Source organism: Myzus persicae, unplaced genomic scaffold (genome assembly GCF_001856785.1).
Source record: "Myzus persicae strain clone G006 unplaced genomic scaffold, MPER_G0061.0, whole genome shotgun sequence".
Classification (NCBI taxonomy): domain Eukaryota; kingdom Metazoa; phylum Arthropoda; class Insecta; order Hemiptera; family Aphididae; genus Myzus; species Myzus persicae.
In genome coordinates, this window is record NW_019102529.1 from 302,625 (window position 1) to 328,758 (window position 26,134).

General features: G+C 26.8%; 1 protein-coding gene across 3 annotated transcripts in view; it reads right to left on the minus strand.

Annotated features, from left to right (window-relative positions):
* Window positions 1-26,134, minus strand: part of LOC111032460 (sex peptide receptor-like) — a 95,174-nt gene that overhangs the window by 38,121 nt on the left and 30,919 nt on the right. Inside the window, exon 2 of one of the 3 annotated variants that reach the window (XM_022312807.1) lies at window positions 20,366-20,425. The exons of 1 other annotated variant lie outside the window; for it this stretch is intronic. The gene's annotated coding sequence lies outside the window, so the exon portion shown is untranslated. Of the gene's footprint in view, window positions 1-20,365; window positions 20,429-26,134 lie in introns of all 3 variants that reach the window. One more of the 3 variants, XM_022312806.1, reaches the window with a different exon arrangement.

The window sequence follows — 26,134 nt, forward strand, 5'->3', positions numbered from 1 at the left end:
TATAGTTGATCAATTAGAAAATAAATAAACTAAATAAGATAAATAAGTAATATTAAAACAGTAGTACATAATTTCGATATTAATTTTAAAATCAAATTGAGCAATGAATTACGAGTGAATGTTTCAAAATTTTTATTTGTTATTAATGGTGACTAGCAAGTAGATTGTCATAATAATTCAAAACTATTGAATGTGTTCCATATCAAAATTAGTTTGCACGTTTTAGGGAGAATTGTTTTATATATTGGTTGAAATTTTTTCAAACATATAAAAGAATAAAAAGAATTCTTGTTCAAATATTTAGTAATTCAGTTGTGATACATAATTTTTCATGGATGAGAAAAGAAAAATGTTAATGTAATATTAATTTATTCCAAACAAGATGTATAAAAAATAAATAGTCAAAATGATTACAGTGGTTGTTTGATTTGATCATTCATACTGCCACAGCAAGACACAAAATATCATTAAACCTTTAATAGTTGTGTCATTTTCACATTAATTTATATTTTTTAATATTTTTATAAAGTATTTTTCCATAGGTACTTACTATTTTACATCGTATGTACAGTAATTATACCTATGTAAGAAGAGCTTACGTTTAAATAGAAAATATTTTTTTATAAAGTGTAAGAAGATATATTACACAGAAATAAAACAGCTCCACACATTTATTAGAACTTTATGGTTTATAATAATTATCCAATGTTAAAAGTTGGATGTTGCTTCTAATCGAGTTTGATCGAGAATAAAGTATATGTAAACTATTTTTCAGTTTTGTTTGGAAGCCATTTTATGAAGCACCTATTTCCTATTTCTAGAAAAAGAAAAAAGCTCCGTCAAATAAAATATCAGCACTTGTGAAGAATTATACAAGCGGAGCAAGATAGATAGATAACATAGCCAATTTAGAAACTTCTCTGAAACAACCCTCAACTTCCGTATAAATACAATGTCAGAAGCTACAACTTCCCCTTTACTAAATTAAATTTCTAGTAAAACATTAACGATTTGTGTTGATGTCCTAAGTTTATTAGCATAATATTATACTGATACTATAAACAATTTTGAAGAATCTTTGAGTTTGACCCATGATAGTTTAATAACTGATACTGTGAATAATATTGATATAACTATTTCAAACGATAAAATAGGAATATGTGATAAATTAAGAACTTGGAATGTAAAATTTTGACGTATAGTGAATCTTCTATAGTTCCATATTACAAAGTCTCGAAGGGTAACAAAATAAAATAGTGTTATAGAAAAATTTGTTTTATAAAATAATACAAATGTTATTCTTATTTGGTTATGGCTCTTAAAAATATTTCGTTGAATTGAAATTCATTCTATAGAACTTTCACTGTATCTCGTAATAATGAAAATTAATTATATTAAAAAGTGAGTATGTCCTATAAGATGGTAGAACATCTAAAATACGCATAAATATTTTAACGTTTTGTTCATATAATCTATTGGATATTTGATATTACACAAATAATTAGTTCCCAATCACATAAGCATAGATTAGAAATATTTGATATTTATTTAAAATTGAGTGTTCCGGAAGGCCATGTTGTTCAACTTTTATTAGTAGGTACATGTTATTTAGGTACTATTATTATATCTGCGTTATCAAAATGTAATTTATCTGCAGGACTTTTTACGATTTAAAAAGTTTCTGATTCTTAACATGATTTTTTAAAAATATGAATTATTAAAAATCTTATACAATTAGGAGTTCAGATAAATGGTAGCTTATTTAATTTTAAAATTGAATATTTAATGCACCAGTTAAATAGAATAACTTTAAAAATTTGAATGAATTACTTTAACACTTACTTTCAATATAATATTCATGTACTGGTAAAGGTATTTGATGGGAGAATGGATTTTTCTCTTAGAACAAAATATCATAGTTTTAGGAATAAAACTTATATGATAATTACCATAAAGGACCTAAATATTAATAACATTGCATTGCACAGTGTACTCACGTTCCATAACATATGATTCCAAAGAGTTTTGTATTATTTATATTAAATACTTTTATAATTTGGGTTCCAATAGTTAAACAAGTAATTATTTGGTAATGGGTACTTGGGTACGAGGAACCCAAATTTAAACTTTTATTTTTTAAATGTATGATATGAATCAAAATTAAAATATATTAACATAAAATTGTGTTTTTTAAGGTTTAATTAAGACCAAACTTTAATGATCTTGATTTATTAGTTAACCTAAATTACCTATCTTCTCAGCAGGAAAAATAAATACCTATTTTATTCATCCATAAAGAAAAATAATATAACGTAATTTCTTAATAGTTTTTTTAAATATCAAATTAATTCTCAGTAAATATATTATAATTATTGTAATATATTTTACCAAGAATATAAGTATTAATATTAATATTTCGTTTTCTTAGGCCTGTTTCACCGACTCATGAGATGACGCTTATAGGACTTCCGAATGAAAACCCTACACATAGCCCGACGAAGGTGGGTAGAAATCAAAATTAAAATCTTAAAAACGTATATAAGTTATATTTTAAACAAAAGAAAACTAATCTTTAAAATGTATAAATCAGAAAACAATCAAACCGATATTGTGCTACAATATAAAAACTAAAAAATTATAAATTCGATATATTATTTTTAATTTATTGAAATAATTAAAAAACTTGTATCGATAAGCAAAATTGAAATTGAACCAAAAAATTTGATTTCGATTTCAAGCTCTGTTATACATTATAACCAATTTATAAGCACTTATTATTAAATATAATAATTAAATAATTTATAAATTAAATTTACTCTTTACACTTGACAGGGAAATAAACAGCGGGACAACATAATATCATAATTTCTTCTTTTCTATTTCACGAGCCGTGAATATCCTCCTGTAAAATAAACAGATCATTGCATTTTTTTTTGGAGTAAAATGTATACTGTTACTATCTATTTAGAAAAAATTGAAACGTGGGGCCACGTGTCTTGTATATCAAACTGAGATTAAGGATATCATTACTCATAGACGATTGTATTAATATGGGAGTATGCACGAAGAATACACAATTAGAAATTAATTATTTATGAGATATTTATTTAAATATTTAAAAATAAATAATTTTTAGTTAATTTAACATTTTAAAAATTACTTTTTTAACTATGTAGAAACAGGTAGAACTCTGTGGACTGAGTGAGAAAAAATCATATTTTTGGGAATGATTTTTGTCTCGGCTTCCCGATAATCCCTACGTAGAAGCATGGTATCTGTAAATCATCTTCTTGGCGTAATTGTGTGCTGTGAAATATGTTTTAGAAGTGATGCCACAGAAGAGCTGTGTCAATATCAATTACTTTAAGTATAGTTTTAATTCTTTATATTCTCGTTTGCGTCGAAGTGAGTACTGGGTGCGTTCAGAATTCTAAGAAAGTAATAACAGTGATGTATTTTGGCCACTGTTAGTCATAATTTGATAAAAATGAGTTTATTTATGAAAGTAGTGGAGAAATATAAGAAGGCGGGGTCATAGGGGGGGGGGGGAGGGGTGATAAATATTTTTAAAGATAGATTATATTTCATGTACGATGTAGATTTATCGAGTTTGATTGTAACATAATTTAAATAGTGTCAAAAATGCAGGAGAATGATATTTTTAAAATACATTTTTTCAATAAATCAGCTAGAAATAAAATTAATATAAAATATTCGAGAAAAAATGAATTGAGATAGAATGATATAAAAACAAATTTAAATAGTTTATTTCTTCCGTATGAATAATATCTGAAATATTATAATAAATACAATTAGAAATACTATAGATATTGCGAAAATGATTATTTTTATGTACACAATGTTGTTTTAACGGTCATCTAAAACGGTGTTAAAAATGTTCTACGAATGCTTTACAAAAAAAAAAAAAGAAATGAACTACAAAGACTTATTTCAATCAGTTTATAAAATAATAGAACATAAAAAACAATTCATACCAGCAATAAATGTGTAGGTATATGAAAAAAAAAACTATCTTCTCCATAAGATCGCTTAATAGCTCTGCGAACGGATGATAAAAACCTCAGAAAATATAATATATAACTTCACAAAAAGTAAAATACTTACTCTTTTTTTACTGTTCGTATTTATATCGGGGCAAAATATAATTTTTGCAATTTTTTCTCTTTGTATTCAAAATAAACTACGCAAACCTATTCGATTGTTTCCAGTAAACCATTGTTGTACGTCACGTAATTTTATTACTTTCTCGAGATAAGAATGGCAATTGAAAGAAAAAAAAATTGTAATTTTTTTTATTAAAATGGGTGTTCCACACTAATCGTCCGCTTGACGGTTGGCCAACAAAGGAAAATAATTGCCTTAAGAACGCCGAACGCACAGCGCATTTTTAGGACTTAGTCGTGACGGCAGTACATTACCCGTCAAATGGCCCGTGCAACCATCGTGGGAAATTTATGCCGTACTATAAGCATAGTGTTTGTGTTAAAATAAAATGGCCATATACGTTCATGTATGAAGAATTGAACGTGGTCGTCAATAACGACGAGAGCAGCGTATACAAAGACCGACCACGCACAATGTGCAAAAGGATTTTTGGCTAAAATCGCTCGACGAAAGCTTAGTGTGACTCTATTGTTCATACGAATAATGACCACATAAAGTGTGTAATAACTATATAAACTATAAAGTATATTGTATATCTTAACATTGCGGGAAATAATGTATGAATATCCACAATAAATAAGGTCGAACTTCGATAATTCGTATAATTAAAATAATACAATGATTTTCGATAACGCCGTAAGAAAGTTTCGCATGTTCACTAAAGTATAATATGTTATTAGGACTTGGTTCTGAATCTTAATTGTATATATATGTATTTAAATTGCATGACTTTTTTATTGGCACGTGCAGGTCATTGCGTGATTTTCGTGATTTGATTTGGTAATTAGTACCTATTCGTTTTTTTTCTATTTGTTGACATTCGGCAACATATCAAATTAAAATATAAGTTTTACTCATTATTTTCCAGAGCACACCTTAGTTCATAGTTTACGTTTTCGTTTATTTTTTGCTTATCAACAGTTGCATACTAACTACCTCACTCTAGTTAATTATTTTCTTCTGATCATCGGATATTCATTTAATACTTTGGATAAACGTGATGGAATGAATAGAAATAGTCTAAATTACTCGAACAAAATAAATTGGACGGATTTTATATTGGATCTAAATTACCTGTATAACATTTGTTGAATCCAATAAGATTTGGACAATAGTTTTTGGACGAAACTGTGTTGCTTACAGGAATATACCAATATTAATATTATATAATAATGTAAAATATCGCTGAATCACTCTAGTAAATGATTAAAAAAAAAAAACATTTACAATGACTGATTAGATATAACTTTTGATTTAAATTGTTGATGTTTCTGTATTTACCCTAATTGGTTTGTTTTGTGCAATTTGTAAAATTACTTTCTGATGAGATTTACGAAGCAAAAATAACAGTGTGATTAATTTACTACGAAGTACCTGGATTGTTGAAGATTTATAGGAGTTACGAGCTACAATTATTTTATAAGTTGTAAAACGAAACGATTTATATTCACAATAATTGAATAATTTGTGGCTTTGTTGTATCATCCAAACAGCATATAAAGCACGTGTATTAAGTCTGAGCAAGGGTGATGTATGCTGAGAAATATGTCAAAACTAAATTCAAATATCGACCGGGCTATTGCGTTAATTTGAATAGAATTTATGAATTCAGATAAAACATAAGTGACCTATAAAACCCTACAGAGTATGAATGCAATTATTAAATTAATCCCACAGAGGTGATCGGTAGAAACATAAAAAATTTACGAACAGCGGCATAATGCAAAGTAGCAGCAGAAGATAGCGAATGCACGTAACTATAATATATCTTAGACAGTTATAGAACTTAAGACAATGGAGATAAAAGAATCTATTCAGTCTTAACAAGGCAACGGAAGTATCAACATGGGAATTCAGCCGTGAAGACGAATGTGCCATGCATCTGAATAGTGTTGGCATCTAAGTCAGCACAACGCTTTGACTATTCCATAAATGACACGAAAATGCAAATTTTAACTCTACTTGCTTGTATTCATTAACTAATTCGTATAAAATATTAATACAACAACAACTTCAAATATAATTAATTATTCTAACGGTCGGTTATAAAAGTAAACAAATTACATTTTAAATTTAACTTTGTCACTTTCATTGTTTTCTACTTGTATTCCACAATTTTTGTTCGAGTGCTCATTAAAATATTGACTTTTAAACTTTTTATTACATAAATATGAATATTGAAGAATCTATGCGATTTAAAAATACTACGCAAATTAAGTAATTCAACTTATAAGATATTTTATGATCACATATCCAGAGATTGAATTTCAATATATGTTTATAATTTATATAAAATCATTAAATCTCTGTGACGCCAAGTCGCATTTAGACTTTTACTTTAAGTTCAAAAACTTCAAATAACAATATTTTTTTCAAATTTATTTTTAGTTTCAATTTATATATTCACCTTAACATGCACTTTTTTTGTGAAAATATGATACCTAACGTTTTGTTAATTGCTTTTAATAATAAGATATTTTAACTGTAATACCAAAAACCCAGTATTTTCTTTTCATTTGATAGAGGAAAATGCCTACTTTTTGATACAATTCACATTTATAATATCAACTAAAATAATTTCTTATGTTTACTTATATTATAAAGTAAAATGTTTGTGCTAAAAAACCAACATATTTCACGATCCACTCCAAATTTAAAAAAAGAAAAAAAAGGTTGACTAACTGTCATAGCACTCACTTATTTTGACCATTCTGTAAACCAATATTGAAACAAAACATAACTTTGTTTTAGGTATTATAGGCGCTTAAATTATTAGCATAATTTAATACTTGCATTGTTAACTTCAAATATAATAATAAATATATACACATAATCTATGTTAGTATACTTCTAGTGTATATTTTAACCTCCTTTAATATGATTAGGTAATTAATTGTTTATTCAAATCTGACAAATTTTATAGTTTCAAGAATTATGCAGGTACTTATATGGAACTAATGGATTTGGTTTTTAAGTATTTATCACAAACAACTATTTTTTTTTTTTGAACTTCGAATGAAAATAAAAACATGGAATGTTAAATTAATGAAATTTTTTATTGCATGAAATAAGTTATATTTGGAATAATTTTCCTTCAGAATTCATCGTGTTTGAAACACTATACTAATGACAACATTTTAGTCAAAAAAAACGTATTTATTAAAAAATGTAGGTTATAGATTTTGATTTTAATGACCAAAACGTATATATAATGTATTTAATTTAATTGGTGTACAAACTAAAAAAAGTGTTATTTTTTTTACTGATTCAAACAACTTATGGTCTTTTTAGGGACAGAATAATATGTTCATGGCAACAAAACCTGTCAATATTAGTGATGTTTTAAAATATTGAAGTGTTAAAAAAAACGCTTAAACAAACTGTGTCACTTTGAAAACTTTAAATATAGCTATGTCAGTTGTATTACTGTTATGTTTTGAATTGAACTCAGAAATTTAATATTAGTTTGGTCATTTTCTAAATTAAATTAGCAGTAATGATTTTTTTCCCTCATCTTTATTTGTGTTTGCATTTTATCTCTTTCTTTAAATTTTTTTTTTTGGCAGAAAAAGAGTTTCAAAAGTTCAAAGTATAAATGTATCATTGTAAATCGAGTGAAAATCGAATCTAGTTTGTAGTTTGAAAAATAACTTTTTTACTTTCGCAGTAGTTTCCCTGGAAATAAGAAAAAACTGCAGATAAAACGTATTGGAGATATTAAGAAATAATTTGAGCGTGCTTAATTATTTGAACCAATTTTGTTGAGAATGGTTTTTCGAAATCGATTATTTATAAATTATCATTGCTTTACTGTAATACTCTACTCTTCTGCTTTGATGTAAACACTAAGTCTATTTTATCAGACCTTTCAAAAATATCATTATGTAAATTTAGATACAAAATGTACAATTTCAAGTTTTAAATGTATATTAAACTTTGAATACAAAATTATTATAAGCAATATATTGTTAATATTTTATAAATGCTGTTTATAGCAATGTTATTTTTAAACTACATTTCTTCTTCATTGTACCTGTATCAATCCTAAATTTTGGTAATTACAGCGGGTAAACGATTTGTTTGAAATTATATAGATACTCGTGATACATCAATGTTAAACAAATTAATAACCCCTTTAGACAAATAGTTTCAAGTTCTAAATAAAAGTTGAAGTTTGGAAACCAAAAGTATGTCAAACTTATTTGTTTTTCTAAATGATAAAAAGTCAAGATTTCAAAAGCATTGTAAATTTGTGAATTTACTACTGCACAATTAATTTACACGAGTTAAACATCAACATACATAGTATTTTATTAATAATTCAACACAATATAAGTTACAACATAGATACTAATATACTGTGAATGTATATGTTACTTCGAATGTCCGCAATTGGTGAGTGCTGACAGTCACCGGCTAATGTCGTGATGCACCAAAGTCATTGGTGAATGTTGGCATATTGATTAAATTTGTACTCTTTGTAAACATTTTCTAGCGAATGTCGACATTTATACAACGATATTGGTGAATGTTGGTAATGCCGATATTATTTAATCTGACCTCATCTAATATTATTCTAGTACCTTCTATTAACTAATATACAATGTATTGTACAAGTTGATAATTTCGATAAAATGTTTTAAAAACTTTACCCTGCGACTTATTACGCCTGGATAACCGCCATGCTATATGCTGCCTCGTTAACATTTTGTACCATTCGACGTAATTATAGTGTTATCGTAGCATAGTGATTTGTAAAATAACCAAAACATTTTTTTGTTTAAATGGAAAACATACGTGAAGTATTTTATAATAAATTTAATAATTTATAGTATCTAAAAAATTAGCTACCAAAATTGATGTTATAGATCAATTATACACCAGAAACTAGTTTTCAGTATGTAATGAAAATTCAATATCTATCCCTGATGTACTAACGGATAAACAAATGTTGCTTCAAGCAAGCTTCTGTATCAAATTCATCAACCGGTGGGCAAATGTATACACGATGTAATTGCAAAACAAAGTGCACCGCAAAAAAGTGTGGTTGTAGAAATGTTGGCATTCGATGCAGTTCAAAATGTCATGACAAACTGTCATGTTGTAATAAGTAGACAAAATTTCGCCGTTTTTTTGAAATAATAATTTTTGTATAGCAAAATAATCATAATTTAAATTAATAATACAATTGTTAATATTTATAACTAAACTTATAATTTATATTTTATATTATTGTCTATAGTATTATATTATAATATTATGTGCGAAGACGTAACTTTTGTCACCATTTACCAAAACCGTGTTGTGTATGTCAACATTGACCAAAATCCCAATGTAAATGTCAACATCCACTAGTACATGTCTATAATATTTTAATTTTTCAACATTCGCCAATTTAGTAGTTGTATGTCGACATTCACTAGGTGATTGTCAGCACTCAGTACTCACCAATTGCGGACATTCACAGTAAGTAGTAACATATATAATGTATTGTATACCTTAACCTGCTTTAATTTTTTATGTAGGTACCTACTTAACTAGGTAGGCTCGTAACTAATGATTTCTTAAAATATAAAACACAATGTATTAAACATAAAAAAATTATAGTAAAACAACAGTGAATTTATATGGCAGATGTAAGAAAGAGAGAGGTTCAATGAAACAATAATAATATAGTTTACATATGAAATAGAGACAAACCATACTAACTGTTTCAATTACATTAGGTACCCATATGTTCATATCTTTGTTTTTGTATCCATAGTTAATATCCATAACTTTTAACAGATGCAAACATGTGCCTATACTTTTTAGATTTACATCATGCCGGATCATGGTGGAGGTAGTAAATACTGTTTTTCAATTGTTTTAAAAAGAAGTTTCAAATCTTCGGTAACTTTTCGGTTTTATTTTTATTTCGTGTACATTATGAATTGATAAGAACGTTAAACTGTTTTTCATATTCCAAACGATAATACTCATATATACATTATTTACGGCTCGAATAATACATAACAATAAATGTAAACAATACAACAATAAATTAGTTATGTTGTTACACACTTACACCACTGTAATCCACTACGGATCCATTTTTGTTTCGAATTTTTATTTTTATTCACATAATTGTATACATATAGACAATTTGAATAAACCGTTTAACACTTATTACATCGTCATATTTCTATTGTTGAGACGATTTTTTTTTCAAAAAAGATTTAGAAAATTTAGAAGTATTGTCAACACACGAACATACGTAACGAAAAAACGTCAAATATTGTGTTTTTGAGAGACAATCACTGTTTTAGATTATGCGCAAAGCGATGTATGTATTGATTTTGCAATAATAAGTGTGTGTTTTTTTTTCTGTTTTTGATATCACGCCTTTAGAAGCAGTAAAAATGCTTTGGTTTTCAACCTACGTGGGTGGTTTCTGATAGGAAATTGGATCTTATTAGTTTTTCAGGGTTAAAAGCACAAATTCGTAATGCTATACAAAATAATAGGTGGAAAAAAAATGAAGAAAAACCAAGACTTTTAGCACGAAAATCAAATCAGTTTTTAAAACATCGATGTTTTTTATAATTAAAAAATGAATAGCTATTGAGACTTTCAATTTTTACTTAATATCTATATCAACACAAATAGACATGATTTAATTTTTTTAATAGTTTGAATATTTCTGTGCTTTTTAGGTAAATCCCTATTGATATTTAAAATTTTAGAATTTATTTGGTTTTTTCGATTTATGTTGATAAGGTTGTTTCATGTTTGTGAGTAAAAAGCTTGTAAATGTATTCAATATCCATCATGAGTTGTTATTACCGATATCAAAAAATCGACAAATATTTAAATTATTTTGTTTCATACAAATTTTGATTTAAATAAGTACCTATGAATTGAAAATTGAGTACAGGATTTCTCATAAGTTTTTCAAACAAATTTTTTTTTTTAAACGGTCTACTTACTATCATTTTTGGTATGCAAAGATTTATTACTAAATTCTAATTGAGGACGTCAGAGCCGGTGTGTTTTTAGTAAAAAAAAACATGTCTTACTGGAAAAACATTTACACCCTGTAGAATAGTCATATTTTCAAAATTATATTTATAGAAGTTAAAATATGTATTCGAATTTTTAGCACTGTTTAGGAAAATAAAAATTCTGGCTTTGACCTGACTTGAAAAAAGTCGTCATCTTTTAAATAAAAAAATTATCAAAATTCGTCATTTAAAAAAGGCATGAGAGTTTTTCTTATGAAATAAATTTTGTTGATATAATACAACTATCAACACCCCCTCCTCCCCATCTCCTGAATAGGTATCTGGCAGTAGATTAATGGAAAAGTATTATAATTTATGCAACAAATAAAATATAAAATATGATTTTCAAATTTGAAAGAATCCCTGAAAATTTGAAAAAACCGGCACCAACACCCTTAACGTGTTATTTATGTCATTTTTATCAATTCTGATGCCATTAACTGTTGACTTTGATTTCAGTTATTAGCAAAAGTGAGGCCAACTGAATTGTATTTTAATCAAGTCTTGGGCATTCGGACTACGCTTAACACACCCATTACAGTGACTTACTCAATGAGGAGATAAACTCAACACCTACTGTACATCAGAGAAACTTCCCCGGCATTTAAATATTTAATGCTGAATTCATATAGAAATATTAGTCACTAATACTTCATAACTATAACGTAACTAAATCATACTTAAAACAATTGCATTTTCGAAGAAATAGTATTTATTTGAGGGAAAGCTAATAGAATCACCTTTAATATACTTTATATTCCCATAAAAGCGTATCTGTGTTTCTTAGTTATTAGCTCTACATTATTTTATAAAGTAAAAAAAAATAATCAAAAATAAAAGATTTAAGTTTTCCGAATAAACTAGTTTTTATTTATTTTTATTTTTTATATGACAAAAATAATCTTTGAAGGTACATTTGCTATTCAAAATGAATATTTTTAAGTGAAGTTAAAATAATAAATTTAACATAATTGTGTTACTTAATCCAACTTGTGTTTTATAAAATCAGACGAGAGCCATAAAACAAAAAACTTAACTCAAAAGTTTAAAAATTATCCACTATGCATAAAAACTATTTAGGTTTGTGTTCATCATTTTCATATTCAATTAAAGAGACTATTAATTGTGACAAAAAATAAACGCTTGAGCATTTGTTCTTAATATAGTGTTTCATATTTCATTACTAGACAAATATATATGAAAATAAACTTTACTAAAGTAAGTACCAATAGTTATGGATACATCAATACTACATTCATTCTTAAACATATTGATTCGATGTAGGTACTCATTTAAAGTTAATAATATATGCCTAAAGCCAATTAATATTTTTCAATAAGTGATATATACATATAAATAAACATAATTTATTTAAAGTCTACTTCCCACGAGATAAAAAAATGCGTACTTCATGAAAAAGAGTGAATAGACACATATAAATGCTTTATTTTTAAATATATTTGAGTTGCGGCCGATTAAGTTACACAATTTAACAAAGTTTCGTTAAATTTGCTTGCCGAGTATAAGAGCAGTTCAGCCAGAATTATGGCGTTACCAAATCATACATTTAAATGTAAATATTTTCAAATATTTATGAAGAAGAAAGTTTCTTAGAATCACAGTAATAGGACGTTTACTATAAAAAGTGTGTACCAGAAGACGGTGAATTGATTTAATTAGTGATTGCCGCATTCAAATGTCTCATAAATCATGGTATTTTTTCACGGTTGTCCCGGTGCAGGTGAATGGCTATGGGTACCTAAGTGATCGGTAATTCGATTTGGTCAGTTGTGTTGAGCGCGACAAGGGAAAAGTACAATGCACACCATTTTGCCAATCGAGACTCCAGAGATTTCATTTTACCGAGAAATATTATTATTATTACTATACTATTATTATTATTAATGAGGTAGGTACACTGTCATTTTGCATACAAATACGTAAATCCACCACCCATACATGCATATACTGCATACACACTTGTGCGTATATAAATAACGTCTAGCCATCGGCGCTACCGAATCAATCAAAATCCCATCACAGTCAATAAAATCAATTCACACTGTAGAGTATCGGCAGGTTCATACTTTAACGCAAACTTTCGCCACGCACAAATTCGATTTTCATGCAAATATCGATGGACTCTCGAGGTGCGAGGGAGTGGTTGGGATGGGTTATAATATCCATAATTTATATGATGTATTATACCAATAGTTAATGGCGTAAAAATACAATCAACAAGCAAACCGAAAAATAAAAAGGTGAGAAGTAGGTAACCGCTATGATGTAGAGTGGGTGTTGAGTGTACCTCGTCATTGAGAAGTGAGCCCTTAATGTATGTGTTAAATTCGAATTCAATAATAAAAAATCATTGTAGGTGAGTATACAAAAAACGATTCTGAGGGAAGACTGTCTGTCGCCTATATTCCCTAAGTGAATTTGATGATATTGCTGTTAATGAAAAATATTTTTTTACTTTATTTAGACATTATACTAGGTAATACATTAATTCAGATGTTGAATTGTTTTTTACAAAAAAATTGCATTTGAAAATGTCATTTTATATGAAAAATGAAAAAAAAATTTGATAATACACTTTTTAAGTTTCAAGTAACAACGAATAATATTTTTAAATTTCAACGATATAAATAAAATAGTTAATCTTAGTTTAAATATCTAATTTATTCCGAAATTTAATGTTAATAAAAAAAAATATTTAATTTTTACATATTTTAGGTTTAAGCATCAACTACTTATAAAAAACCCTGTACTCAAATATTAATCCTTCTTTGTTTTTTTTTTTTTTGCTATTTTGAAAACTACTAGGAGTTCTAATTTTTACCTCTTGAAATACTAATTAGATATAATTTTCTACCATAAACCACAATCAAAGTTGATAATCAAAACATGTTTGCAACCCCTAAGTCCTAAAGGTTAGGTTTGATCTATGTGCTTGTACCTACCTTGAATCATAATAAATTATGTTTTGAATTGCGTTTGAAAATCAAATGCATATGTAAGCAGTTCGTTTATATTATATTGAATACTGCAGCATTATTGGTTACTGCAAAAGGTCCAGTGTAGTCATTAAATATGGCTACCAAGCCAAGCTGTAGCCAATTTAATGTTTTGCTTTAAAGTTTAAAATACAATATCTTGACACACCACTACCATGCACTGAGCTGAACGATTCGGGACGATAGCTCTGCAACTCTATGCATCAAGTCAGAACTTTTTTTGTCAGAAATTAAATTTTAAAACAATCCTTGGCTCTGAAATATAGTTTCAGCAATAAATGTTTTAATTCTTATCAAAATAATTATAATTGGATTTGTTTAGTAGATAGTAGCCCATGTGATCAATGAAATTTAAAAGTTTTCTTATCAACCTTAAGTTTATATGCTGTGGGATCGTATGTTTTGATACTAACACTTAAATGATTATAATAATTTATAATATTTATATTATTTGACTGACATAACGAAGGAATTCACAAAGTTAGGTACCTACCTGTGAAGCGTTTTAAGCGTTAATTAAAAGTACAAGACAAATGGAATCCTCTTAAGAATAATGATCACTGCGTCCTATAAAATCATCGTGTGAACTAAGAACTAAAGTTCCTTATTATAAGTATAAGGGTATGGAAAATCCATTAACGAATCACAGAACCACACGTCGTAAATCTCCCGTAGAGGGTACGTTCGTTCAACGTATAATGAACTGGCACATACATTATGTTTCCCGTATTGTTGTAATAGTTGTCGTTATTACTTTGACAAAAAATATTATTGTATTGAGTCTGTCGCATTGCAATTGTACGTAAAAAGAACACATTTATCAGAGACGCGTTTTGTACAAAAAACCGATGAAATATGAAGAAGAAAAACACAAATATTAAATATATTACAATAATATTTATCTTGGTAATTCTTAAGTGCTGGAAATTGAAGATCAAAATACATTTTAAATCCAGAACATTATTTTGGTGTTTAACTTTTGACCTTTTTTAGTAAGAAATTCATCTGATTAATAATTTATATTTGTAACGATACAGTGAAAATTAGAATACCTACGTTGAACTATTGTATATTATTGTAAATATTTATAAACCAAATATGTAGGTAGTACATAAGTGTCCTAAGTACCTACAACCATATTATAATATTCTATTAAATACTTAAATAGTTACTTACTAAACAACATTTATTTATTTATTTAAATGTATCAGTGTAGAGTAGGTAGTAGATACTGTTAAACGATTTACAATCGGATTTGTTGAACAATTGTTTAACTCGAATTTAACAATCACAAGAAGTTTAGGAATTAATTATTGTGCAAGATTATATAAGTACAGACAGTCAAAACGGTCGAATATTAATGTGCACCAGAGGGTAAAAAGCTTCAAAGTCGTTTAATGTTTTAGATCTGATAACTTATTCTAGCTTTGGGCGGATTTTGCCAAAAAGACAAATGCTGCCTCTTGAATTTATATTAGCATTAAGTATTGATAAAACGATCCGTACACAATGGTATTAAAAATAAGTTAAATAATATAGCTAAGTATGCACAGGCACACAGCACGCGTTTCGGATTATATGAGGAGTGCTGTATTGGTTTTACAACGATGCGTGTCTGTTTTCTAGAACAGTAGAAAAATAACTGGAAATTTCGAGTAGTATCTAAATAGAATGGTATTTTAACACATACTTCAAATGTACTTCAGAAAGATATATGTTTTTCAATTTTAAAAGAATGTTTATTACCTTGTTAATATTTTCAAAAGTTAAAGAATTCGTATTTTAACAACATACTGTGTCCCTGCAGTCGGTAGGCTCAATGAAAAACTGCCACTAAATTTTGAACACTAGTTCGAATATAACGAAACATAGCAAAATCTGTTTACAAGAAAATTAAATTCGATTATTTCATGACAATTATCCTTCGATCTGAAGACTTTGAATTTCCACAAATTATGCACCCATTTGATTAAAAAATATCATTCACACATAAAATTATTTTTTTAAATAGTTCAGGCAGAATCTATTTGTTGATTGAATGAATTTTGAAAACTTATTGTTTTCTTATAACATTTTAAATTTAAATATCAAGACCAACAATGTAACCATAAATTATTCTTATCATATATTTTAAAAATCTCAACAATTAAAATTCGATCAATTTTTTTAGAAGTAGGTATAAACCATAGCGAAGTATCAAAAATATACCATTTTTTTTTAGAATGACATAAATAGAATCAATAGAAATGCTGAGTTCATGTGAGCACTTCCAGCACAACCATTCATTTTTAAAATTTTTAAACCATAAATATTTTCTATACATATAAATATATAATACTAATAAATTATATATTATTCCAATATACTGAATTATATACTGAAAAATAGGTAATTTTATCCACACACATTCAGATTTTGGACATAATAAAGAATATATTATTATATTATTAGAAGTTCTTATTTAAGACATTTTACTTACAATAATAATGGGATTGAATTAAATATGAAAAAAAAAACAGTTATCAAACGTAATTTACTTCAAGTTGAAAAATTTACTGTTGAAAAAGATGTAACAATAGACGGTAATTAATAAGTGAAAACACCGTAAAATATTATTTGGAGTAATGTGAGCAAAAGTAAATTTAAGTGTGCTATGTTGTGGCACATTACATGTATGTGGAAAAAATAATTTGAGAGATGGCATTTTTTATTCGGCTCATAGATTTTTTATTTTAAACCCGGTTAGGTTAGGTGTCTACAATATGAATACTAAATAGTCGTCGTCATATGGTTCTTATTTCATTGATCATGCTTTGTGCGAGTGGTCTGTCAATATATATATATATATTACATTAACGAAGTTCCACTGTCGCACACAGAAATGATAAATGTACAATGTGACGTTTGGGAATTAGCGTACAACAATACACAATATTATTATAAAATAATAATAACGTCTCGGTCACTCGAAAGCGCCGGCACAGGTTACGTTATTTACTCTAGGGGCGTGTACTATTATTTATTACTTATTACTCATAGCACAACATAAATGTACACGAATCAAATGCATTGCTTATAAATTATGTGTCATTTCCGTCAAAATATATTATGCTGTGTTTATACTATATATGTAGGTAGGTCCAGTTAAAATCGCATTGTTTACTGGATTGTGTTTTTCAGGAAATCAGGACTCAGTGCGTTTATTGTTCAGACGATTTCACCAAGCTGGACAGTTTTATTAATTCGACACCACATAAAATACACACAACCACTGTAGACGTTTTTAATTAATTTTCAACAAAGTAGTAATCTTTTGTAATATAACTTATAAGTAATACGTTACATTGTGCGAAACGATCGTCGAAATATTCCTAAAGAAATGTTGCTATCAGTATTAGTGTTTCACTTTATTACTATTATTAATTTTTTTTAATTAAATAATTTTAAATTAACTCAACAGCTATTAACATAAAATATTTTTTCAATACTATTTGTTTACTCGCTAATGCTAAGTATGTATTTTAATAAGGCAATAAAATAAAAGTTTGAGTAATGATAGAATAAACTTTTTTAATTTATACATATAATAACTGTTAAACTGACTACTTAGGCCAAACTTATTAATTAATTATCGTACATTCGATTTTAAATGAGAGTAAACTATTTTTTTTTTTAAATACGAACGATAAATACCAATATTTGTTATTGATTCACGAAAATTTAAAAATTCTACTGCAAAGACTGTATTCCAATATTGTATTTAACTGTTTAACTGTTTAAAATTTAAAATTATATTTAAAACCACTGTTGTGGAAAATATGATTTACCATCTTATTTAAAATATTGCTAATTTCATCTTAATATTATGCCCTGCATAATAATTAAAACAATCTATTTATTTTTACTGATATTACAAACGTGTGCTTTTATTTGAGAGTAAACATTTTCGCACTGTTGCACACGAGAGGAATACAGTAAAAACTAAAAACCCCCTTCCGAATTTCACTTATTGTGATTATATTATTGAAATTAAGGTACAATTATAAAGTAAATACCATCCGTGTTTTGTTAGAAGCGTTTTCTTATATTTTGATTTTAAGTTACTTATAATTATTGTTAATCACTTTCTTGAAAATAAAAATATTAGAGTAGCTTCTGATCAAACACAGACAATGTTTTTATTTTTTATTTTATGATAATTATTGTTATGACATTACTCTAATTTATGTAATTACAATGAGTGAAAACGACGAGAGATTATTAAAATCCTGTATAAAATGAAAACAAAAATTATACTGATGTGCTCCCTTGGTTAGATACTGTTTTTAAAATGTACATATCATAAGTATCTGATAGTAAATTGTATTTAATCTAAAATAAATCCTTTCTTTATGTACTATTATACGTTGTGATATTTAGTTATGATAATTATAAATTATATATCACAATAAGCATTAACAAATAATTTTTATCAAACTTAAATTAAAAACGAAATGTAATCATTATTTGCACGTATTATATTGCATAAATTCTTAAAAGTATTTCATATTAAAAACAGAGACACTTAAAGTGCAATATTATTATCTCACAAACTCAGTAAATACGAAGAGCACGTTCGTCATGCAATGGAAATCCTGCGTATAGCATTATTTAATGTTTATGGCATATTTTATTTCAAATGTTTTGTTCCGTTGAAAATTTGTGGCCGAAATGTGAGGAAAATAAACACAAGTTTTTATTTAATATTACTACAGGAGTTCTCATAATTTTAACTAGTAAGAACGTATAAATAAGTGCCTTTCCGCAACATTTGACTATAGAGTCTTGAAAAACATCAAAATTCCACAAACGAACGATAATAATACAAAAACCACCAGGCGAAACGCACCTACATATAAATACTAGAATACTGTAGAATTCTGAATTCACTGCAGTCATGTAGTTTAATTGTCGTCATACGTCATATTGTTTATCGTCCATTGCTCTTTCACGGGAAACGCTATATAATATAATTATAATTTATGGTATATATATGATGCGTTTTTTCCCGAAGTAATCCCCATTACCTGCCCACTGGTTACAATTTTATTTTCGTAAGAAGGTCTGTAGAAAGGATCGAATGTGTATGTAAGACGTATGTGCATATGAATAACGTATAGTAGGTACGGTGTACGTACAAATGTCAAATAGTGTATAAAATACTCAATAAATTTTGAATATTTCAATTCGTGGAAAAATATAAAACTTCTACCCTGTCGGTTATTTTTGTGATGACATGCTCGTTTTATAACTTGAAAAATAGCCATAATCATTCTTTACAACTGAAATAATAACCTAGGTACATTTCATTAAACTCGTTCAAATTATTGAATAAAACGGTATTATCTATAAAACAATATTTGTTCAGCTTTTTCGGGAACTTGATGTATTTTTTTCGAGTTTTCTTAAACCTTTCATCGATAGTGTATTATTGCTCTCATTCATCTTCACCGGTCAATTGGTAATAAAGCCTAAAACGTTTAATCATCTTTATCGGCTCTCACGCTAACATTATACCTTTCAATTGATTTTAGTTTTATCACATTTACTTTATTTCCATTAAGTTGTGGAATTATTTTAGATTCTGGCTTCTGGGCAAAAGCATAGTTTATATTGAATATACTACTTGTTTATTTCTTCTGATAATTTATTTGAATAAAATCAGGCTTTGAATGCCGGCTAAAACCGTTAAAACCCGAAATCAATATCAAAATCGGAAATAATGGATACCGATATCTGAAACTGAAATCGAAATCGGAAAAAATGTTTTCGGTTTCAAGTAGCATCATATAATACATAAAGATCGGACATATAATTTGCGTATGATCATTTTGTTTAGATATTGGAAATACTATTGAATCACCGATTGAAAAACGTATAGATTTTCTATATGTTTCATGTGGAAATGTTAATACTGCTCATATGAAATCAAATAACAATTATTTACACACCAAGATAAAACTATTATACCAAACAACGTGAACTTTGGTACAATATATTATTATGTATTATGCATATTTATATATTATGTTTAAAATAAATGTAAGTTTTTTTATTATGCTAAAAAATAAATATACTTACAAATGCGTGTTCGCAGCCAATGTATTATCCAGTGGAAATAAATTTCTGAATAAGTGTTTACTGCTGAAACATAACATATTGATAACACAAACATTAGTTTGCATATATATTAAAGATATTTATAGTTTATATCATATACAGGATGATTCACCTAGCATCCCTCAACCCCTCATTTTTAGAATTTTTAAATATTCCTACTTAAATATCATATTTTTAATTTCTTGAGTTTTTTTGTACTACTAAAGGAGTGTCCCTAAGAGAAACTAACTTCAGTTTGTTAAATGAGAACTCAAGTTTCTACTGTAAATTATTAAGCAGATCATTTTTTTTGACAATGTTTATGTATCAGAATCAAAATTCGAATGAGTAGTTCTGAGTTATTCAACTTTGTGTACTAAATATAATAGTTGCATGATAATGGGCTTAGAAGATATGCGGGCTATGGGCGCTTTTGTGATTTGAGAATTTCAGTAATTAATATTAATCCATCAACATTTATAATTTGGTGCAAGTATAATAAATACCAAATCCAATATTACATCTATTTCATATTTTTGTAAAACTGTTTTACTGTTTAAGGACTATCATCCTTAGTATCTGGAATAAACTTTTTAATAACTAAGAAACCACTCTTTTGAATGTTAAATCAAGTTTATGCTACAACATTTTCAAAAAAATATCCACTTATTAGTTAACAGTAAATGATGGATGTAGGGGGTTCTAGTTGGAACGGCAGAAATATGTTTCGCCACTGGACACTCCTTAAGTAGTACAATACAATCTCAAGAATTTTAAAAAACAATATCTGGAGGCTAACTGAGATTACCCTTTTTAAAAACAGACTTTTCATATAGAAGCCATCAAGTTGCAAATTGTAGAAAATTAATTGCAAAATCATTGCACAATAAAGGTTTGAAATTGTATTAACAGATTTATATATTTGGTTACAGATGTAAGTCTAATTACATAATAAAAATGTACAATGTATATGAATAAGAAATTACGTAATAACTTAAAAAAACTAAAAATGAACAAAAAAAGCAGAATAATAGTAATAAAAAATAAAAAGTATTGAATAAAGAAACCAAAATAATTAATAACGGAATCACCACTAAGGCATTAAATAATAAAGTTTTTTGTTTGAGGAAAATAACATATATCAACGGGATGTACAAAGAGTATAGAATAAGCAGGAATCCCTAACACTTTGAAAATTATCAACTTTAAAGCTAATAATACCTTCATGGGCGAGGACCGTCTGTGTTATTAATTAATTTTATTTTTTCAAAAAAGGTTAGTAACTAATTATTTCTTTGGTCTAATTGATAATTGATAATTTAAAAAGTTTAAAATTTTGTTATATTGTTATTTGTGTAGAATGAGGAGGTATTTTAATGTTAAATTTAAAATGAATAAATTAATTTTGAACTGGTACAATTAGTATCTATTAGAGTTCCAGATAATCTTAGCATATTCCAAACTATACCTGACAAGGAAATTAAATAGGCAAGGCGAGTGGAACACTAAAAGCCAATTACGTATAGAAATCGCTTAATTTTTAATTCAAATAAGAGTGAATAAGTGTTTACCGTTAAAAATAATACCAAGATATTTAACTGAGTTAACGCTAAGAAGAGTAATATTATTTAAATTTTAACTAAAAGACAAGTTGCCGGAGTTTTTTTTAAATGCAATAGTTTGCCAATAGAAATTCAATTTTTAAAAATATTTAAAATTTAAATTTTTAGCGAGAAAACGATCTTATTTCAATTCCTATATCGTAATTGGCCACGGAAACGGAAAAGTTACAATGTGTATAAATAGTAACATAACCAAATAATTGTTTTACCTCAATGGCTCAATGATTAACACACGATTGGACTAAAAACTATTGTCACCTTTAAACAATGGTTAGTATAAGTATAACAGTATTTTTCTCATCTACGAGTAGTTACCTATATTGTATTCCTTAATAACTTAGTTACATAAAATAAATATTCAACTAACATTTTAAACTAAATAAGTAAATAACACTGTTATGCTTATTTTTCACTGTAATATTATTTTTTGCTCTACTCAGAACAATATGTTAGTTTTACAATAACGCACTTTTGTAGCCGAAAAATACTTTTTGGGTCAGCTAAAGTGGCTAAGTGTTTCAAAAGTTTTATATGGCTCAACAGTGGAGTTCCAAAGTGATCACCGGTGGCACTTTAGTGAAGTTATTTTTGTAAATCTTAAGTAGTCTTATGAATATTGCGAAATACATTAACAATGTTGCTTAATTTACCATAAAATTTTGATTTTATAAGGGGTTAAAAAAGTATCTATTAAAACGCTTTATGTACACTACACACATAATTTACATTTTACATTAATAATTTGATTCAAAATTTGCAATAAGATATATTTAAACTTAAAACTTTAACTCTTTTTCACAGGTGCGTCTTAACGGTTTTTTAATTGTTGGTGACAAAATGTTTGCAAACCATTTTAAAATTATTACCAGGCCACAGTGTATTTGACATAGTTATAAATATAGTGTATACTTGTAGTAAATAGGTGATGTGATTTTGAAATGTAAACAACCATATAAGAGGAATATAATTTTAAAACATTACTTTTCTTTTTATATTTTGATTGAATTTCTAATTGTTGTAATCCCTTAATATCATAGTTTGATGATTAGGATTTTAAGTTTGTGCTCTTAGGTTGTAATTTATTATAAGAATATCCAATAACATTGTGAATTTTACAATTATCTTTTTATTATTATTTGTTCTTTATGAATAATTTATCATAATTTACTGACTACAGATATCAATTGTCTAATTATTAGTCAATGGTCCGTACTGAAAATATATTATAAAAATAAAATAAAAATACAGTTGATAATAATGCACATTATGCATAAAAAATCGTGAAAAAAAGTTAAAACAAATTTTTAAAAGTTTGAATATCGATGGTATTAATTATTTTGCTTTGTTGATGACTACATTTCATGCGTTACAACATTTTTAGAAATTTCAAGATTATTTAAAAAGTATTAGTTTAAAACCTTTTAAATCTGACTATTAACAATTTGACAATAACAAATTATTTTCAAAGCTATATGAATTATGAATAATACATTTTACTTAATCACTGCAATACTGACTGTACACAAAAAAATAAATAGATATTTAACGTATCAGACATGATAATCTTATCTCGTTAGAATATTAAGAGCAGGAAAAAATTATTATTATAGGCAAGCATTTTTAGTTACCTACATCGAAAATGAGAGTAAATGGTATTAAAATTATTCATTACACATTTTAATCGTGTAAAATTAATTATAGTATTTAAATTAAGAGTTTTACAATAAAAGTAACTTAATAATATTATGAATTTGAACTTAATTCATAATATAATAACCGCACATTATAATAATTTTTTTTTTTATAACATGAAAAAAACCCATTTATATTTTCAATTTATTGTATTAAACAAACAAATAATATAATGCAGGTGCCTGGTGGCTCGGTTGTTGGCCTCAGTCACTAACATGTCCTGAGGCAAAGCATTGGCTGCCGTATTTAATTCCCGGATGGGTGACCACCGAGGTTTTTAGTGATGAATTCTCACCCCACATACACGTATTCCTCAACTAACCTTAACCCACTCCAAAAATAATAATGGACAAAGTTGCCAATACTTAAGATCAATAAAAAGAAACGGGTAAGTGGATGTCGCTCTGTCGTACAGTAGGTTACAAGTAACAGGTTACACTGTAATGGATGTAATAAAATCATTGTATAAGAAAAACGATTCTGACAGAAAACGGTCTGTCAGTCTACAATATTACTTAGTAATTTAGTTTATTTAATGGTATTATTATGATAAAAGTAATTTATTTTACTAGTAAGCATTAGTACTACAGTAAATTAAATTCATTTTTGCAAAAAAAATTATATTTGAAAAATCATTGAGTGTATACAATTTAATAATACACTCTAAAAGTTTCAAGTAGGTACCCACGAATAATATTTTTAAATTACAACAAAATAACTTAAATAATTATTTTTAGTTCCTTAACAACATATAATTTCGTCCAAATTTGAACATAAAATAAATATTTAAAAAAACAGTATTATATATTTCTTAGATTCTTTTGGTTACCAAATACACTACTTGTGTGCAACTTTGTTTTAAATTTTTTCCTTAGCTATACAAATTGAACATTTTATAAATATTTAACTACAGAATAAATTGTTCATTTTAAATTTGGTAAATGTTGTCAAAATTTGAAATTTAAATGTTTAGAAAACAAAATTGTACGTATCTTTTTTAAATATTTTTTCAATACCATTATAACAATATATCAGAAATTTTGTTGTACATTTCAAGCTATTTGACTTAACAAATAAAATTTCATTGACACTTGAAGAAAAAAAAAAGAAAAAATTGAAAATTGAAAATGTCTGTAAACAGCTCAAAAAGAATCAAAATATTTTGAAAAAGTAGGTATATGAATTAGTAGAATAAATATTCAGTGAAAATTTCATGTATCTAAGGTATTTTTTTAGAGTTAAATCAAAAACCAAAATAAAATTTGTTGAAAATCCGTTTTCCTTAAAAATTCTCGTTTTTCCTTAATTTTTTGTTTGTTTTGCCTGCTTGTTTTGGAAACTTTTGGGAATTTCCTTCTTGAGGTCCTTGTCTTTAGCCCCCCTCCCCAGCTAGATTCACTTTCCCACCAGAAGAGATGCTTTTGAAGAAAATCGAAGAACTCTTACTGTCCCAAAAGATGATGACCGTAGACACAAGAAACACACATCATTGTAAAATTAATATATATATAATGACATTTTGAATACAATTTTAATTCATAATACATTTTTTAATTTTAGATATGATTTGAGTTAATCAATACTGCCAGTTACTACAGATGAAAAAACAGTACCTATATTAAGTTGGTTATATTAGTATGGGTCGTTTTACTTGCCGACATTCCACAGTTTATCGGAGAAGACTACGCCAATATATTTTTTAAGAAAATCTTTAAGTCACTTATTGATTATTAGGCTCTTAGATACAATACGCTAAAAAATGAACAGTAAATTCAAATAACAATTATAATCAAATTTGGGAGTTCTAAAAGTATATAATATGGATAAGACGATAAAACGTCTAAAATTAAGAGTTTAAATTATAAAAAAAATCCCAAATTTTACTTCCAACTTGAAAGTTATAGGATAAGTATCTTGTGACTTAAAAGTTGCATTGGATTGACTCTATATAGTACTAAACAATAGTTTTTACAGTTTAAAAATAATTGTTGATATACATCAACTGATTTTTTTTACCACTTTCTAATATATATGTGCTTTATTAGAATACAAATGTTTTATTTATAGATACGAGTAGTAAAGTTAATACCATTTATTTGTCGATTAGTTGATTGAATTCAATAATGCATAATACATTGAAAAACGCCTAAGTATATTATATTTATTGTTCAAAAAAGTATATTTTTTATACATTTGTATATTATGTAAGTAAAGTTTACATTTTTTATGCTATAGTTTTCATCAAAATGTTCTTGTAATGTATTTGTTTTTAATTATTATAATATATTGTTTTTGTTTTTGTTCAAAACAAATACACTTTTAGTTTGTTCATACTTTATAAACAAGCACCATAAAAAGTAAAAATTAGATCTGGATCCTTTTTTAGTGTTATTTCTGAAACTGGCAGTAACTCCGAGAAAACATTTCTAAACTGAAT